General features: G+C 45.1%; 1 protein-coding gene across 9 annotated transcripts in view; it reads right to left on the reverse strand.

Moving 5' to 3' along the window:
- PAM (peptidylglycine alpha-amidating monooxygenase) overlaps window positions 1–12,717 on the reverse strand; it is a 189,772-nt gene that overhangs the window by 155,768 nt on the left and 21,287 nt on the right. The window lies entirely within an intron of this gene.

A 12,717-nucleotide genomic window follows, 5' to 3' on the forward strand; every position in this document is an offset into this window, starting at 1 on the left:
TCTTTTTAAAAAATGAAAGTCAAGGGTGCTTGCTTTTGATTTTGTCTTTTACAAAAGAAAAGATAATGGCTGCATATTAGCAAAAGAGAACGAGAAAGCGAGGGAAAGAGAGAACAAATGTTATGTCCAATAATTATTTAAATACACAGTTATAGAATTAGGCCCAATTCTTCTCCTAAACTTCACTGTGAAGTGAATACATACATTTCAATGAAACAGGAGGCTTTTACAAATATATAAGTACAGTATGTTCAACCAAAAATGGATCCAGAAAATACTAGGTAAAATAATTCTGATAGATTGTGATGTTCTACATGCCTGGGGAAAAAAAGGTCACTCAAGTTCTTTAAAAATTCATGTATGCTGCATAGTATTAGAGCTAGAAAAACAATAAGTATGTCATCATACTTTCATCACATTTTAGAAATAGGGAGGGGACAGAATATAATTTTCATGTAACACGTACATAATAACATTGTGGTACTTTTTCTTCTAAGAAAAACCCTGTTTCCAACAAAATTTATTTTTTTCAACTGGAGGCCAAACAAGTAAACCACATGCAGATAAATTTTGCTGCATTCAATTACAGTCAAAGGCTCTTTCAGGGATTTAGCCTGCATGATCAGTGAACAAAGAAAACAAACAGGGGGAAGTATTCTCCCCATGTATTTTCATCCAATATCTGGATCATACAAAGGTAAGCATGGAGTTTACCTAAATGGGATACCAGATTCTCAAACACATCGGCTGGATCCTTCACGAATACCTTGAACACATTGGTCAGGCAGCATTTATGTGGTATGTTAACATGCCAGAAAGGCTAAACAAAGCTCATCTCACTATATTGTATAGAAGAATCTCAACTTATTTTGCTAGTATGATTATATTCATTTGATTTCTATAATTTCCTAATCTCAACAAGTAGCTTACATCATAAAACAGTAAAAACAAATTAAAAACAATTAAAACAATATAAAATAAACATATATGGTTGCCAAATAGAACCTTTGCCATGAATGTTAATACAGCCAAGAAATGGGGTCCTTAACATATTTGGCATCCCAAGTTCGGGCACGCAACCAAGTCTTCATGGTCTTCATGAAAGACCAAAAGGATCACGGTTATTCTAATCTTTAAAAGGAAAATATTCCAGAGGGCAGAGACTATGGAAGAGAAGGCACAACTCCTGGTTTGTGCCACCAACATTCCTTCACAAACAGGACCCATAACATGCCCAACCTGTGGGATAAAACTGAACGAGTAGAAATAACTGGAAGATGATGGTTCCCTATGTAACCTATCCCCAAGCCATAAAGGGCTTTAAAGGTCATGCCAGAACCTTGAATTGCACCCGAAAGAACACTGGCAGCCAATGCAATTCACTCAGTAGTGGTTTTATATCAGGGGTGAAATCCAGCAGGTTCAGACAAGTTCTGGAGAACCGGTAGTGGAAATTTTGAGCAATTTGGAGAACCGGCAAATACCACCTCTGGCTGGCCCCAGTGAGATGGGAAAGGGGATTTTGCAGTATCCTTCCCCCAGTGTGGGGTGGGAATGGAGATTTTGCAGTATCCTTCCCCTGCTACGCCACCAAGCCACGACCACCAAGTCACACCAAGCCACACCCACAGAATCGGTAGTAAAAAAAATTGGATTTCACCACTGTTTTGTATGTTGAATATCCAAATCCCTTACTATACATGCAGCTGCATTTTGCACCAGTTGAAGCTTCTGTCTACTCTTCAAGGGCAGCCCATATGGAGCATGTTGAAGTAATCCATATGAGATTTATTTATTTATTTATTTATTTATTCAATTTGTATACCGCCCTTCTCCCGAAGGACTCAGGGCGGTTCACAGCCAATAAAATTACATATAATACTTAAGATTAAGAACAGTATAAAAAACTTATTCAATATATGGCATAAAAACTAAAATAAGAATAAAAACCCCATTTAAAACTACATTTAAGCTAGCCCTGCGCGATAAAACAAAAGCGTCTTCAGCTCGCGGCGAAAGGTCCGGAGGTCAGGGAGTTGACGAAGCCTCGGAGGCCGCTCATTCCAGAGGGCTGGAGCCCCCACAGAGAAGGCCCTCCCCCTGGGGGTCACCAGCCGATATTGTTTGGCCGACGGCACCCTGAGGAGGCCCTCCCTGTGGGAGCGTACAGGTCGATGGGAGGCTACTGGCGGCAGTAGGCGGTCCCGTAAATAACCCGGTCCTATGCCATGGAGCACTTTAAAGATAGTAACCAGCACCTTGAATTGCACCCGAAAAACCACCAGGAGCCAGTGCAGACCGCGCAGGAGAGGTGTCACATGGGAGCCTCGAGGTGCCCCCTCTATCACCCACGCCGCCGCATTCTTGACCAGTTGGAGTTTCCGGGTGCCCTTCAAGGGGAGCCCCATGTAGAGAGCATTGCAGTAGTCCAGGCGGGATGTGACGAGGGCATGAGTGACTGTGCAGAGGGAAACCTGGTCTAGAAAGGGACGCAACTGGCGTATCAGGCGAACCTGATAAAAAGCTCCCCTGGCGACGGCGGTCATATGTGCATCCAGGAGGACGCCTAGATTGCAGACCCTCTCCGTCGGGGCCAATGACTTGCCCCCAACAGTCAGCGATGGAATCAGCTGGCTGTACCAGGATGCTGGCATCCACAGCCACTCGGTCTTGGAAGAGTTGAGTTGGAGCCTGTTTCTCCCCATCCAGACCCGTACGGCCTCCAGACACCAGGACATCACTTCGATGGCCTTGTTGGGGTGGTTAGGGGTGGAAATATACAGCTGAGTGTCATCAGCGTATAGATGACATCTCACCCCAAAACCATGGATGATCTCACCCAGCGGCTTCATACAGATGTTGAACAGAAGGGGCGAGAGAACCGACCCCTGTGGTACCCCACACAAGAGGCGTCTCAGGGCCGATCTCTGTCCTCTGATGTTACAAGGCCATGTGTGAATACAAGCTTACAAATTATACACCTTATAAATTATGATTTGATAGCAATACCTGAAGGAGCTTGAGGACGAGATGCAGCCTGGAGACTCAGAGTCTTGATCTCTGATTTATGCAACAGAAAATTGAAATGATAAAGCATTATGCTTTCAATGCCAAAGATGCCATAGCATTGTATAAAGATGTGACAAATGAAAGAAGCAGTATTTATTTCCTCGATGCCTAAATAATATGGTTGACATTATTCTAATCAGCCAATTAACCGGCTCTAACAATTGTTCTAAGGTTGGAGTTCACAGAGTACATAGGGGTTCATTGATGTTTTTTTTTTGTTGTTTTTTTTTTTGTTTACATTTATACCCCGCCCTTCTCCGAAGACTCAGGGCGGCTTACAATGTATAGGGCAATAGTCTCATTCTATTTGTATATATTTACAAAGTCAACTTATTGCCCCCCCAACAATCTGGGTCCTCATTTTACCTACCTTATAAAGGATGGAAGGCTGAGTCAACCTTGGGCCGCGCTCGAACCTGCAGTAATTGCAGGCTTTGTGTTCTTAATAACAGGCCTTACCAGGCAGAGCTAAACCGGAATGTTGTATTCCTAAGTATTGTATTATGATAAGAGAGAGCCAGTTTGGTGTAGAGGTTAAGGCACCAGGCAAGAAACCAGGAATCGGTGAGTTCAAGTCCAGCCTTAGTCATAAAATCCAGTTGGGTGCCTTTGGACTAGTCATTCTCTCTCAACCCAACCCACCTCACAGGGCTGCTGTTGTGGGGAAAATAGGTGGAGGAAGGTGTACTAGGTATATTCGCCATCTTGAGTTATTCGTAAAAAATAATACAAATAAATAAATGATAAATATAAGATTTTTCTATCTAGAGGCCTGCCTTTACAGGTAGTCCTTGACATACAAAAGTTCACAGTGACCGTTCAAAGTTACAACAGCACTGGAAAAAGTGACTTATGACCATGTTTCACACTTACAACCACTGCAACATCCCCATGATCATATGATCAAAATTCAGATTCTTGAGCCCTGCTTCATATGTATGACTGTTGTCCCAGGGTCATGTGATCCCCTTTTGCAACCTTCTGACAAGTAAAGTCAACGGGGAAGCCAGATTCACTTAGCAACCATGTTACTAACTTAAGAATCACAATGATTCACTTAATAGCAGTGGCAAGAAAGGTCGTAAAACAGGGCAAAACTCACGTAACAAATGTTTCCCGTAGCAACATAAATTTTGGGCTCTATTGTGGTTGTAAGTTGAGGACTATGTACTAAACTGACTCATTTTCATATTTCACTCTAAACACCTGTAATACAACACATTCAGCAGTACTGTAAGAGCCAGAATTGTTGATATATAATATTTTAAAAAAATAGTGTGTGTGTGTGTGTGTGTGTGTGTGTATTGTGAACTGCACTGAGATATGAAACAGCAACATGTACATTTTAATAAGTAAAGTGCAAAATATTTGGGCACAGCATCCCTTTTAAATGATTACAATTCTGTATATACATTCAATGTTTAAAGTTTTTGAAGATAAAAATTAATTCCTTCTTTCTAGGATAATCTTATAAAGGTCTGTTTCCACAAGAGTTAAAAATCAGCAGGCGAGTAAGCAAAGAATTTCAATTGATTTCAAAGACTAAGCCTCTACTTCTAAGTAATAAATCTATAGAAAATAAGACAGATGCTGTGAAGGATTTTTTTTTTAATGAGCCAGTAGAAGTTTTAATCTATGTTTGTACTAACAAGCTCTAAAATAAAAAACAACCCTAGCTCATTTATGCATGTCACTTCAAAGCATGAAACACCTTAAAGTGAAGGTACAGCTGAAGTATTTAATCTAGCAAGCTAACCCCATTTCTGAATTTTCTAATACCATATAACATGATTTTTTTAAAAAATATTGAGGTATCAGAAATTTTAAATATAAAATGTCTGCAATCTATGCTTTACAATTTATTTATTCTAAAGAAACTTGGATAGTTTTATAACCATGATGAAATACAAGTTTCTGAAGTATTTTGACAACTTACTGTTTCCCAGTCTGGTATCTACCAAGCTTTTAGGTTAAAATTCACATCATTCTCAGCCACATTTTTTATTTATTTTATTTATTGTTTATATTTATATACCGCCCTATCTCCCAAAGGACTCAGGGCGGTTTACAGGCATTTAAAAACAAGAAATACAATAAATACAATTCTAAAAACAATTAAAAAACTTATTCAAAAGCCTTAATTAAAAATATAAAAATTAAAACCCAAGATAAAACCCATAAACTAAAAACTAACTCAGTCCTGCGCAATTAAATAGATATGTTTTAAGCTCGCGGCGGAAGGTCCAAGGTCCGGAAGCTGACGAAGTCCTGGGGCAGTTCATTCCAGAGGTGGGAGCCCCACAGAGAAGGCCCTTCCTGGGCGTCGCCAGACGACATTGCCTCGCTGACGGCACCCTGAGGAGTCCCTCTGTGAGAGCGCACGGGTCGGTGAGAGGTATTCGGTAGCAGCAGGCGGTCCCGTAGATAACCCGCCCTATGCCATGGAGCGCTTTAAAGGTGGTCACCAAACCTTGAAGCGCACCCGAAGGCCACAGGCAGCCAGTGCAGTCTGCGCAGGATGGGTGTTACGGGAGCCACGAGGGCTCCTCTATCACCCGCGCAGCCGCATTCTGACTAACTGCAGCCTCGGATGCCCTTCAAGGAGCCCCATGTGAGAGCATTGCAGTAATCCAGGCGAGGCGTCACGAGTGCGTGGGTGACTGTGCACAGGGCATCCCGGTCCAGAAAGGCGCAACTGGCGCACCAGGCGAACCTGGTAAACGCTCTCCTGGACGGCGTCAAATGATCTTCCAAAGACAGCCGCTCATCCAGGAGGACGCCTAAGTTGCGCACCCCTCCATCGGGGCCAATGACTCGCCACCGATGGTCAGCCGGATTTAGCTGACTGTACCGGGATGCCGCATCCACAGCCACTCTGTCTTGGAGGATTGAGCTTGAGCCTGTTTCTCCCCATCCAGACCCGTACAGCCTCCAGACACCGGGACAGCACTTGATAACCGTTGGGGTGGTCCGGCGTGGAAAGGTACAGCTGGGTGTCATCCGCATACAGCTGATACCTCACGCCGAAACCACTGATGATCTCACCCAGCGGCTTCATGTAGATGTTAAACAGAAGGGGCGAGAGGATCGACCCCTGCGGCACCCACAAGTGAGGCGCCTCGGGGTCGACCTCTGCCCCCCTGTCAACACCGACTGCGACCGGTCGGAGAGATAGGAGGAGAACCACCGATAAACGGTGCCTCCCACTCCCAATCCCTCCAGCCGGCGCAGCAGGATACCATGGTCGATGGTATCGAAAGCCGCTGAGAGGGACTTCCGGTTTGGCACCGTAGGTGATGGCGGTGATCTTTACGATCACCAACCTCTGGATTATGTGGAATCGCTAGGACAGCTTAAATCTGCTGCCCAGCGGTTCGGAAAACCCCCTCTTCGGGAGAAGGAGAAGGGGTGAGCTGAGGGCAGAGGTTGAATTTCCCTAAAGCCCCTGAGAAAAAAGGGGTTTGAAGGGTTAAGTTCCCTCCAGTAACCCGAAGTGCTCCAGATCCGAGGATTCTTCTGCTTTGGCGGAACCAATCACCACGACCAAACGCCGAGATTTATTTTGGACAATAAAGGATTATACCGGACAGAACGAAAGTGGGAGAACTTTAAGCAAGTAGCCAAGCCGATTCCCGATACTTTATAACAAGCTTGAAAACAGCAAGAAAATGGAGGCGAATTGTTAACAAGTTAATGAGTGGAAAGCGAAAGTGATACTTTCAGCGTGTGCCTCTGCAGTTGGTAATTTGCATGTTACTTGCTGCTTTAACTCTTTGCTGCCTGCTGATAGAATCTAGGAGATTTTTAAATACTGCTTTAAAAGACTGTGTTTCTCAGAGTTAAGAAGATTTAAAGTGAATATTAAGTTGGAAATAAATAAATAAATAATTTTATAGAAGATGGCAGCCAAACAATTAAAGTCTACTGTAACAAAGAGCTCTGGAACTTTATCAGCTGGTGCCTCTCCAGCTCATACAGCAGAGACTAGAACATTGAATTTAGAGGCGTTACAAGAGAACTTAAAAGGCTTTATAGAAGAAAAATTTAAAGTTATAACTGATGAGATGTCTGAAATGAAAGAGCAGATATCAGAAATTCAAGTGGGAAATAAAGAAGTTAAAGAAGGATTTGTAATGGCAGTACAAAGTTTGGCAACGAATGTGATTTTATTAGAAGAGGAGGTTGAAGTAATTAAGCAACATAATTTAAAATTAGAAAATAAAATGGATGAATTTCAAAGTAAAATGGAAAAGACAGAGGATGAAATAGTTTTGATACAATACAGAAATATGGAATTTGCTCTTAGAATCCGAGGTTTGAAAGAAAATAAGGAAGAGAATTTAAGGAAATTTTTCTGAAGTATTTGCTGAGATATTAGCAGCTCGTCCAGCAGATGTGGCTTATCAAATTGATAAAATATATCGTGTGAATTCTTGGATAGCAAGGCAAAAAAGTTGCCAAGGGATGTTGTTATTTATTTTACAAACAGAACAGTGAGAAATCAGATTTTGCAAGCTTTATATAAGGGGGAGAAGATTCAGATTGCTGGTCAAGATATCTTGATATTAAAGGAAATTCCACCAAAAATGTTAAGGGCTAGGAAGGAATTTGCCTTCCTGGTGAATGAACTTAAAAAACATCAGATTGAATATAGATGGGATATTCCAACTGGTATAATAGTATATTATGCAGGAAAGTACATCGTTTCAATACAGTTGGAAAAGCAAGAGAATTTTATGTTGAGGTATTAAAAGTTGGAAGTCTTCCCCATTGGAAGCTAGAAGAAGGAGGCTGAAGTGAAGGAAGAGAAGTGAAGCAGGTACAAGAACAGATTGTGATGGAAGAAGATTTATTACAAGTGTTGGAAATACCTACGACGGGTTTAGATTCAAAAGAACAAAGGCTGACTAGAGCTGCTGCTAAACGCAAGGAACAAGAGATGAAGGCACAACAACAACTGGCAACTACTACAATGGAAACAGTGGGAGGAGCAAGGCCTAAAGTAAAATGTGATCTGCGGCTGGTGTTCCAAAATCCTTTGGCCGATAATGGCAATTAAACTATTATCTTGGAATGTTAATGGCCTGAATTCACCGCAGAAGAGAAGGAAAGTATTTCATTATTTGAAATAATTTAAAAATGACATTACCTGTTTACAAGAAACACATATTAGATCTTGTTAAATGTTGGAGATGCGATTGTGAAGATGCTACTTATTACCATATATGGTGGACTTGTAAAAAAGTTAAAGTATTTTGGATTAAAGGCTGGTGGATCATGCAGAATATTTTGAAAAAGAAGATTAAGTTTACTCCGCAGTTCTTTCTACTAGGAATAATTATGGACTATACAGCTATAGAGACTAAATTGATTTTGAACTTAATAACAGTCGCAAGACTTTTGATTGCTCAGTATTGGAAGAAAGAAGAATTACCTACAATCGAAGAATGGACAAAACAAAACAACAAATGGACACTCAAAGTATCAAATCTGGCAGAGATGACAAAATCTCCGCTTACTTGAAAGACTATATACTAGAAAAATATATTTTAGAATGGAAAATGTGGATTGATTATATTTAAAATAAGTATCAGATAAAAAAATATCGAATAGCATATGAGTAATTTTAGGAAATATTTTGTATTGGATATATTTTTGAAGGAGAGGGGAATTGAGAGTGTGACTAAGTGTGGTGTGACTAAAGATTATAATTTAGGAATTATTTTGGATTATGATTGTTAGTTTTGATACCCTGCATTTTGTTCTGGGAAGTCGGGGTGGGGGTGGGGGTGGGGGTAAGGGGAGGGAATTGGGGGTTTGGTAGAGATGGAGTGATGGTTAATGTACAGGGATTATTGAAGAAATATAATTAATGTAGGGTCGGGTCTGCATAGTTACCATTTTAGAGCGGTGAGGAGGAGAAAGAGAGTAGGAGGTAGGAAAGAGGAGAAGAGGAAGGAAGAGGGATAGTAGAGGGAGAAGGAAGGTGGAGGGTGGAGGGAGGAGTGGATGTAGATAAGAGAAGGAGAGGAAGGTTTGGAAAGTAAAAGAAGGTAGAAGAGGGAAGAGTGTTAAAAAGGGTGGTGGTGACTGGGCAAGCCCGACTAATTGTATATAACTGTACATTGGATGAATTATTTGATATGATTGTAAAAATAAAACTTTTTATAAAAAAAAAAAAAAAAGAAAGCCGCTGAGAGGTCTAATAGGACCAGGGCAGAGGAACAACCCCTATCCCTGGCCCTCCAGAGATCATCCACCAACGCGACCAAAGCCGTCTCTGTGCTGTAACCGGGCCGGAAACCGGACTGGAACGGGTCTAGATAGACGGTTTCATCCAGGTGCAGGGGAAACTGATATGCCACCATACTCTCTACAACCTTCGCCAAGCGGGTTGGAGACTGGGCGATAATTACCTAAAACAGCGGGTCAGGAAGGCTTCTTAAGGAGGGTCTCACCACCGCCTCTTTCAAGGCGGCGGAAGACACCCTCCACCAAAGAAGCAATCGTAATCGCCTGGAGCCAGCCTCGTGTCACCTCCTGAGTGGCCAGCACCAGCCAGGAGGCACGGGTCCAGTAAACACGTGGTGGCATTCAGTCTACTCAACAACCTGTCCATGTCCTCGGAGCCACAGGGTCAAACTCATCCCAGACAATGTCACCAAGACCACCCTCGGACGCCTCACCTGAGTCACTGCAATCTTGGTCCAACCCGTCCCGAAGCTGAGCGATTTTATCGTATAGATAACCGTTAAACTCCTCAGCACGTCCTGCAGCGGGTCATCCCGCCCCCTGGTGAAGAGGGCAGGTCACCCGGAACAGGCGGCTGGGCGGTTATCTGCCGGCGCAATGAGGGAGGCGTAGCAACGCCTCGCTTCCTCAATGCCACTAGGTAAGTCCTTGTATAGGACTTCACTAGTGTCGATCAGCCTCTGAGCGGCTAGACCTCCAGGAACTCTCTAGGCGTCTTCTCCGGCGCTTCATCCCCTCAGCTCCTCGGAGAACCAGGGGCGGTTGGGACCTGCGCCGGGTCAGAGGCCGCAAAGGCACGACACGATCTAAGGCCCCGCGCGGCCCGTTCCCAGGCCGCAACAAGTTCCTCAGACGTGCCGTGAGCCAGACCCTCAGGGAATGGCCCAAGCTCCGTCCGGAACCTCTCCGGGTCCATCAGGCGCCTGGGACGGAACCAACGCATCGGCTCCGTCTCCCTGCGGTGTTGGGTGGCGGTCAGAAAGTCTAGGCGAAGGAGAGAGTGATCTGACCATGACAAAGGTTCGGTGACTATTTCCTTTAAGTCCAGATCTCTCGACCACTGACCAGAGACAAAAATCAAATCGAGTGTACCACCCCCGGTGTGGGTAGGGCCATCAACTACTTGCGTCAGGTCTAAGGCCGTCATGGAAGCCATGAACTCCCGAGCTGCTGTCGATGACGAGCCGGAAGAAGGCAAGTTAAAGTCCCCCATGACTAAAAGTCTGGGGGTTTCAACTGCCACCCCAGCAAGCACCTCCAGGAGCTCGGGCAGGGCAGCTGTCACGTAGCAAGGAGCCAGGTACGCGACCAGCAAGCCCATCTGACATCTATGGCCCCACTTCACAAGGAGGGATTCACACCCGACAATCTGAGGTACAGTGGTCTCCCTCGGCTCCAGACTCTCTCTAATCACAACCGCCACCCCCCCACCCCTACCCTGGGCTCTCGGCTGATGAAATGCACGGAAACCTGGTGGGCACATCTGCACCAGGGGCACGCCCCCTTCTGCGCCCAACCAGGTTTCCGTAATGCCTATAAAGTCCGCGGCACCCCTGAATAAGGTCGTAAATTAGGGGCCTTATTGGCCACGGACCGTGCATTACATAACATCAGCGAAGGCCCAGGCTCTGAGGGTCTTGGCTATCCGGGAACGGAGAAGTCTGGGGGCTCGGGCGCGATCGCCTGCAAATATCGGCGCGCCCCTTAACACGATCCGAGCCCCCGCTTCCACCAAATCTGCCCCTCCCCCAAACCGTGCAAATAACGCCACCCTCCACCAATGGAACCTGAACTCCCCCATAACCTTGGACCTATTAGCTCACCGCCACGAGCATGCGCAGAACTGATACCCCACCGGCGGGTTTCCCCAACACCCGCCCTACCCCTCCCACCCCTTAAAAATGCCCTATCTAAAAACCCCCAAAGGCTCTTCCTCTTCGCATGCCACCTCTGTGGATCCCAAGATCCGTCATTGAGGCCGGCCCTTGGTAATAAAACGGGCCATTCCTGCGAGGCGGGGGCACCTCGCAGGCGCAAGAGTTCCTGTACCGAATAACATAGGCGAATCGTGAAATAATACTACTTCGCTAGGGGAAAACAGTTGCCGGGAGATGATCATTGTCCAGGATGGCAGAATATTAATCCATAGTGCTTCACACGGATACCCATCGTCCGATGGTGGCTAATAATGATGATAAATAGGCTAAAGATGGTAAGATGGAAAAATAGCCCAGTCCAGAAATCCATGGGGGAAAACGAGGTGGGTGGGTAGATCTTCTACCACCCTCGGCACTGTCTACAGCTGTTCCTGGGTATGTCCACTGCTAGATCTCAAATCAGTCTCCAAGTCTCTTCCACAATAATTCCAAAGAGCAATCCTGGCCAAAGGTCCCAAAAGGCCAGATAAGTGCAGATGACAGTGCACAAATAATAGTGAGAGAAACAGGTCTCAAATGGTCAAGACACCTCCCATAATCACCACGCCAATTCCCTTCATTAAGATGGTTCCCTTCATTAAGATGGTTAAGATGGTTAAGATGGTTCAAAGATAAAAATCCTCAAGCGAGCCCCAGGCGAGCCCCACATTCCAAAGGCCTGGCCACTCCTCAGATCCAGGGCCTTTCCCAGAAACCGGGCCAGGCACCTCTGAGGAAGGCCGGTCAGATGTAATAGGCCGTAAATCCCAGATACGGCATAAGTGGGGTAAAAACGTCCTCAGAGCCCCTCCCTGCAGGGAAGGCAGTGGGAAAGCCGGCAACGGAAAAGCCGGCAGTGGAAAAGCCGGTGAAGTCATAGCCCCCTTCGTCCCGAGATAACCAGGCTGGGGGGAGAAAACGTACCCAAAGTAGCCAGCGCTCAGCAATCGCAGTCCACAGGCCATGATGGATTGACAGGCCTACCATCCGCGACTGCGGCCTCGCCCCGCACCACGGCCCAGGAAATGGCCGCCGTTCGCCGCTCCCTCACCCGGCCTCGCTCTCGGCAGCCGTGTCACCGAAAAGGCCCGCAGACCTCTCCCACGGCTGCCGAGAAGCTGGCAAAGCGGGCCGGGGGGTACAGGCGGCTCGGCTAGCCGTCTGGGTGATGCCATCCCGCGTCGATCATCCCGTCGGCGGCTCCGTTCACCTAGTGAGCCGCCATCTTGCGCATGCCATCAAACACACTATTGTAGTTGAGGGTGATATTAGCTCTATACATCTGGCAAAACCAGATCGAAAAAGCTACCTTAAAAATCAACAAACACTGTGATATGTTTTCATATTAAATGTTTAATATGAACCATTTTTATTTCTTTCCATTATCCTTATAGGAGTACATATAAGGAACACGGACAGTACATGAGGACAAAAAGAGAGAAATGTTATTTGTATTCATTTATTTCAAAGAAATATGACC

The sequence above is a fragment of the Ahaetulla prasina genome, chromosome 2 (genome assembly GCF_028640845.1).
Source record: "Ahaetulla prasina isolate Xishuangbanna chromosome 2, ASM2864084v1, whole genome shotgun sequence".
Classification (NCBI taxonomy): Eukaryota; Metazoa; Chordata; class Lepidosauria; order Squamata; family Colubridae; genus Ahaetulla; species Ahaetulla prasina.